The following is a 6,870-nucleotide window of genomic DNA, read 5'->3' as shown; positions in this document are numbered from 1 at the left end:
CTGCTGGGGAAGCTGTGCTGTATATCATGTTGCTGTGCTGGGGGGGTGTTGTATATCATGGTGCTGCACTGGGGGGTGCTGTATACTATGGGGCTGTGCTGGGGCATTGTGCTGTATACCATGGTGCTATGCTTGGGGGGCTGTGCTGTATACCATAGGGCTGTGCTGGGGGGGCTGTGCTGCATACCATAGGGCTGTGCTGGGAGGGGGCTGTGCTGTATACCATGGGGCTGTGCTGGGGGGCTGTGTTGCATACCATGGGGCTGTGCTGGGAGGGGGTGCTGTATACCATGGGGCTGTGCTGTGGGGGCTGTGCTGTATACCATGGGGCTGTGCTGGGTGGTGCTGTATACCATGGGGCTGTGCTGGGGGTGCTGTATACCATGGGGCTGTGCTGGGGGTGCTGTATACCATAGTGCTGTGCTGGGAGGGGGTGCTGTATGCCATGGCGCTGTGCTGGGGGGCTGTGCTGTATACCATGGTGCTGTGCTGGGGGACTCTGCTGGGGGAAGCTGTGCTGTATATCATGGGGCTGTGCTGGGGGGTTGTGCTGTATACCACGGGGCTGTGCTGGGGGGTTGTGCTGTATACAATGGTGCTGTGCTGGGGGGCTGTGCTGTATACCATGGTGCTGTGCTGTATACCATGGGGCTGTGCTGGGGGAGCTGTGCTGTATACCATGGGGCTGTGATGGGAGAGGGGGCTGTGCTGTATACCATGTGGTGCTGTGCTGTGTACCTTGGTACTGTGCTTGGGAGGGGGGCTGTGCTGTATACCATGTGGGGCTGTGCTATATGCCATGTGGGACTGTGCTATATACCATGTAGGGCTGTGCTATATACCATGTGGGGCTGTGCTGAATGCCATGTGGGCTGTGCTTTATACCATGAGGGGCTGTGCTATATACCATGTGGTGCAGTGCTGTATACCATGTGAGGCTGTGTTGTATACCATGTGGGGCTGTGCTGTATACCATTTGGGCTGTGCTATATACCATGTGGTGCTGTGCTGTATACCATGTGGGGCTGTGCTGTATACCATGTGGGCTGTGCTATATACCATGTGGGGCTGTGTTATATACTATGTGACTGTGCTATATACTATGTGGCTGTGTTATATACCATGGGGGGTATATTATACATTAAATTCTATGGGGGAGGCAGTGTTATATAATATGGGGGGCTACATTATATTGTATGGGGAGGTGGGCTGTATTCTATTCTATTCGGGGCTACATTATATTCGATGGAGGGCTGTATTATATTCATTATATTCTATGGGGGTGATTACATCATACTCTGAGGGGGCTACATTATACTATATGAGGAGGTTACCTTGTATTCTATGGGGGACTGCATGATATTCTATGGGGGGGCTAGATTATATTGTATGGAGGCTGCATTATACTTTATGAGGGGGCTACATTATATTCTATTCAAGCTGCATTAGACAGTACTATATGAGGTGGGCTACACTGTATTCTATGGAGGGGCTACATTATACTATATAAGGGGCTGCATTATATTCTATGGGGGGCTGCATTATATTCTATGGAGGCGCTGCATTATATTCTATGGGGGGTTACATTAGATTCTGTGGGGTGGCTGCATTATGCTCTAAGGGGGGCTGCATTATATTCTACTGTATGGATGGTTACATTATATTGTATGGTGGGGCTACATTATACTCTGTGGGGTGGCTGCATTATAATGTATGGGGTGGCTGCATTATACTTTATGTGGGCTGCATTATACTGTATTGAGCACTATGGGGAATACATTATACTATGTGAAGATCTATGGGCTGCATTATACTATGGGAAATGAATTGTACTACATGGATGACTGGCGGTGTATTATACTATATGGAGCACTATGAGGAGTGTATTATACAATATGGAGGACTGAGCAGTGTATTTTAATATATGGAGGACTATGAGGAGTGTATTATACTATATGGAGGGCTATGAGGAGTGTATTATACTATATGGAGGACTATGGGGAGTGTATTATACTATGTGGAGGACTGAGGAGTGTATTATACTATATGGAGGACTATGGGGCACATTATATTATATGGAGGACTATGGGGCTTATACTGTAGATGTGCTGCTGATAACATGATAATGTATGGTGATCTGTTAGTGATCCATTAGTGATTGTTCTGTTCCAACATTCTTTCTCAGATGGTGGAAAGAGGCCGGGAAACCATTGTTGAACAACATAAATTTTGTTGATCACACTCATTTAGCGGCCTGAACTCAGAGCATGTAAATACAATTGAAATGCTTCTGTGTGATGTGCAATATGTTAGCATTTGGGGCCCCATTTTAAACTTTGCCTAGGGCCCCACTTTGCCTAAAACCGGCCCTGGGCGGCATTAAAATCTATAATTCATCTTGCAAATAAACAAACCCTCATGAGGCTGTGATGTTAAAAATAGTGTAAAAATGTATGACTTTGGAAGTCAAGTCACAGATGATAAATCGGAATCAAAACAATGAAAAATGCACGGCAGGAAAAGAAGCAGGTGCAGAAATGAGATGATTGCTTTATTACATACGATCTATAAATGGCTTTGCATGGGAATATTAATTCTGCCGAATACAATTAAATTACCTCTAAGGGCGTACTGACATGGCCCAAATTGTTACATTTTGGATTTTTTTAAGAGGACCTTCCATGCTTTTGGCTGAGAAATGGGGAAAAATCTTTAGCATGACCGTGACGTGTAAGAAAAGCTCTTACAAAATTGCATTCTGTTCTGACCAAACCCGGATTTACAGCCTGATATATGTTTATGAGGCTCCAATTAGGGGGTCGGAAGTCCCATGGTTATAGACTGTGAAATACTATCACGTGAACCGGCGTTAGGAGCGATTCATGGCCAACCTTAGGCTGAAAGATATCTGTGTAAAATCACCCTTTGGTGCCGCAAACTCATTCATTCTTTTCCTTTTAGGCCGGGGTCACACTAACCGACGCAAAATACGGTCCGTAGTTTACATGCGTAAAACGGATAAATGACCCCCTAGATAGTGCTCCGTATGTCATCCGTAAGCAAGGTGCGGTTGCGTATTTTGCGCATGTCTGCATCCGTATGTAATCCGTATGGCATCCGTATGCAATCCGTATGGCGAGATTTTCTCGCCGCCTTGCAAAATGGACATATAATGGAGCCCTATGACAGGGTTTCTAACAGAAACAAAATAATAGATCTAGACACATAGAATGCATATATATATATATATATATATATATATATATATATATATGTGTACACACACACAAGTCATTGAGACAAATATATATATATTTATATTTCACAGAGTTCTTCATAGCAGAATAGCCGCTAATTAAATTGCCGGCTTCTATCAAATCATTCCCCAACCCGACAAAAAATGACACATGGTTTACATTCAGTAAAGCATTTCATTTCATGTTTTTTAATATTTCCCTGATTAATAATTAGATGAGGGTTTGTGTGCAAAATTTGGGAGTTGTAGTGGTTATTTTAAGGGGTTAATTCGTTGTTAAAAAATGTGTGGGCTTCCCATTGCCCTGTAGCGGTGGCGAATGGGTTAATCTAACAAAGGGTTAATGTCACCTTACAATTGAATGTCAGGAATTTTGTGCAGTCCTGTGGGACTTGCTCCCGGTCTAAACCTTGTTCTCGCTCTAGTGGGTTGTTGATGCCTTTGCCGGTCCCCAGGAGGCCATGGACCCATATTTCAATGGATTTCATTTCTGATATGCCTGTCTCTCAGAGAATGACTGTTATTTGGGTGTTTTGTGATAGGTTCTCTAAGATGGTTCATCTTGTACCACTCCCTAAGTTGCTATCTTCCTCTGAGTTGGTGCCCCTGTTTTTGCAACAGGTGGTTCGCTTGCACGGGATTCCTGAGAACATTGTATCTGACAGAGGAGTTCAGTTTGTGTCTAGATTTTGGAGGACTTTCTGTTCCTAGCTGGGAATTCAGTTGTCCTTCTCCACTGCTTTTCACCCTCAGACCAATGGGCAGACGGAGAGAACAAACAGACCTTGGAGTCGTATTTGAGATGTTTTATTTCCGCTGATCAGGATGATTGGGTTTCATTTTTGCCCTTGGCCGAATTTGCTTTAAATAATAGAGCTAGTTCTGCCACTTTGATGTCACCTTTTTTTTGTAACTTTGGATTTCATCCTCGATTTTCTTCAGGGCAGGTGGAGCCTTCTGCCTGCCCAGGTGTTGACATTGTGGTGGAGAGAATGCACCAGATCTGGGACCAACTGGTGGATAAGTTATCTCTCTCCCAGGAAAAGGCCCAGCGGTTTTCCAACCGACATAGGACCATTGGTCCCCAGTTTAAAGTTGGTGTATGGTTTGGTTATCATCAAAAAATATCGCTATGAAGGTGGCTTCTCCTAAGTTTAAGCCTAGATTTATTGGACCTTACAAGATTTTGGAGATTATTAATCCTGTCTATTTTCGGTTGGCTCTTCCTGTCACATTTAAAATCCATAATGTGTTTCCATAGTGGGAATTTCCCACGCAGCAATGGCATAAAGTGAGACTAGGGACTTTTTTTTTTTTTTAAGTGGCAGAGGAATACAGTGCGGAAGGATACCTACCTTCCGTCATTGGATTCCTGCAGCCCGTAGAGAACGGCAGCAACAGCTGATGCTGCAGTTCTCTACCCAAGATCGTCGTGGGACACACTCGTGGACTGCTTCGGATCGTGGGTGAGTATTTTTGTGGTTTGTTATGTTAATATTTATTCCGTAAAAGACAATGGCTTCGGGGAACAATGTGACAAGTATTGGTAAGTATGTTACTCTATGTTATATGTACTGTATGTCTATGTATGTATTGTATGAATGTATTGTATGTAGTATGTATGTAGTATATATGTGGTATGTATGTAGCATGTAGTATGTATGTAGTATGTATGTAGCATGCATGTAGCATGCAGTATGTATGTAGCATGCATGTAGTATATATGTAGTATGTATGTAGCATGTAGTATGTATGTAGTATGTATGTGGTATGTATGTAGCATGTAGTATGTATGTAGCATGCATGTAGTATGTATGTAGTATGTATGTAGTATAGATGTAGTATGTATGTAGCATGTAGTATGTATGTAGCATGCATGTAGTATATATGTAGTATGTATGTAGCATGTAGTATGTATGTAGCATGCATGTAGTATATATGTAGTATGTATGTAGCATGTAGTATGTATGTAGCATGCATGTAGTATATATGTAGTATGCATGTAGCATGTAGTATGTATGTAGCATGCATGTAGTATGTATGTAGTATGTATGTAGTATGTATGTGGTATGTATGTAGCATGTAGTATGTATGTAGTATGCATGTAGTATATATGTAGTATGTATGTAGCATGTAGTATGTATGTAGCATGCATGTAGTATATATGTAGTATATATGTATGTAGTATGTATGTAGTATATATGTAGCATGTAGTATGTATGTAGCATGCATGTAGTATATATGTGTTATGTATGTAGTATGTATGTATATATGTGGTATGTATGTGGTATGTATGTAGTATGTATGTAGTATGTATGTGGTATGTATGTAGTATGTATGTAGCATGTAGTATGTATGTAGCATGCATGTAGTATGTATGTAGTATTTTTTTTTTTTTTTAACATTTAACACATTAGCCGGATGATGGGACTACTACTGTCCCATCATTGGCTAATGTGTCAATCACTGTCATGGTAGCAGGCATCGCCAGATGGGACTTGTAGTCCCATCGGACGATGCTTGCACAGACCCCCGGACATCAGCACAGCCCCCCGGCAGGCCGGCACAGCCCCCCGGCAGGCCGGTACAGACCCCCACAGGGTGCACAGACCACCGGCAGGCCGGCACAGCCCCCCGGCAGGCCGGTACAGACCCCCACAGGGTGCACAGACCACCGGCAGGCCGGCACAGCCCCCCGGCAGGCCGGTACAGACCCCGGGCAGTCCACACAGCCCCCCGGCAGGCCGGCAGAGACCCCCGGAAGGCCCGAAATGACGGCGCATCATGATGCGCACAAACCGCGCATCATGATGACGTCAGGCTGTCAATCAACTTTGAACTTCCGATTCCGATGCCGACTTCCGATATTGAAAAAATATCGGAAGTCGGTATCGGAATTCCGATACCGCAAGTATCGGGTATCGGCCGATACTTGCTGTATCGGAATGCTCAACACTAGTCATTATATGTTGGGGGCTGAATATTGCTTTGGGGTCTGCTCTGGGGCAGTTTAGATTTCCCTTTCTGTCTTTAAGCTATTTAGTTCTCCGGCTGTGATTGAGGGGTCTAGGGCACCGTAGGAACCCCCCACGGCTACTGCTAGTTGTTGTTGATAGGTTCAGGGGTCAGCAATCCGATAGCTGCCAAATTCTCTGGTTTTCTGGACTTAGCTAGTATTTCTGTTTTGCCTCCTACGGTGACTCATTCATAACATATATGTATTCTATGTGTATATATCCATTCTTTTGTTTCTTTATTAAACCTGTCAGTGTGAGTTTACTGTATAGCGCACTGAATTGCCGGCTTTTCTAAAAGACACCGGGTGAGTATTTCTCGCAAGTCACATGTGTGGTCCGTGTGTAATGCGTATTTTTAGTGCACCTATGGACTTTCATTGGCGTACTAAATTTTTCTCTCTAAATTTTTCAAAAGTAAGTGGTTAATGAATTTTGAGCAAAATCAAAAATGCTCAAAAAGCTGCATGTTCCCCTGTAATGGGCAAAAATATCTAGCGTACAGAAAAATCACTCAAGAGGGAAGCTTGGAATTCTTTTTCGTCAATTTTTTTTACTTTTTAAGAAATCGTAATTGATTTATCTGGAAGCCCTAAATAC

This window comes from Dendrobates tinctorius, unplaced genomic scaffold (genome assembly GCF_039654945.1).
Source record: "Dendrobates tinctorius isolate UK_male_01 unplaced genomic scaffold, ASM3965494v1 ptg000211l, whole genome shotgun sequence".
NCBI classification, from domain to species: domain Eukaryota; kingdom Metazoa; phylum Chordata; class Amphibia; order Anura; family Dendrobatidae; genus Dendrobates; species Dendrobates tinctorius.
Note: the sequence above shows the minus strand (reverse complement) of the source record.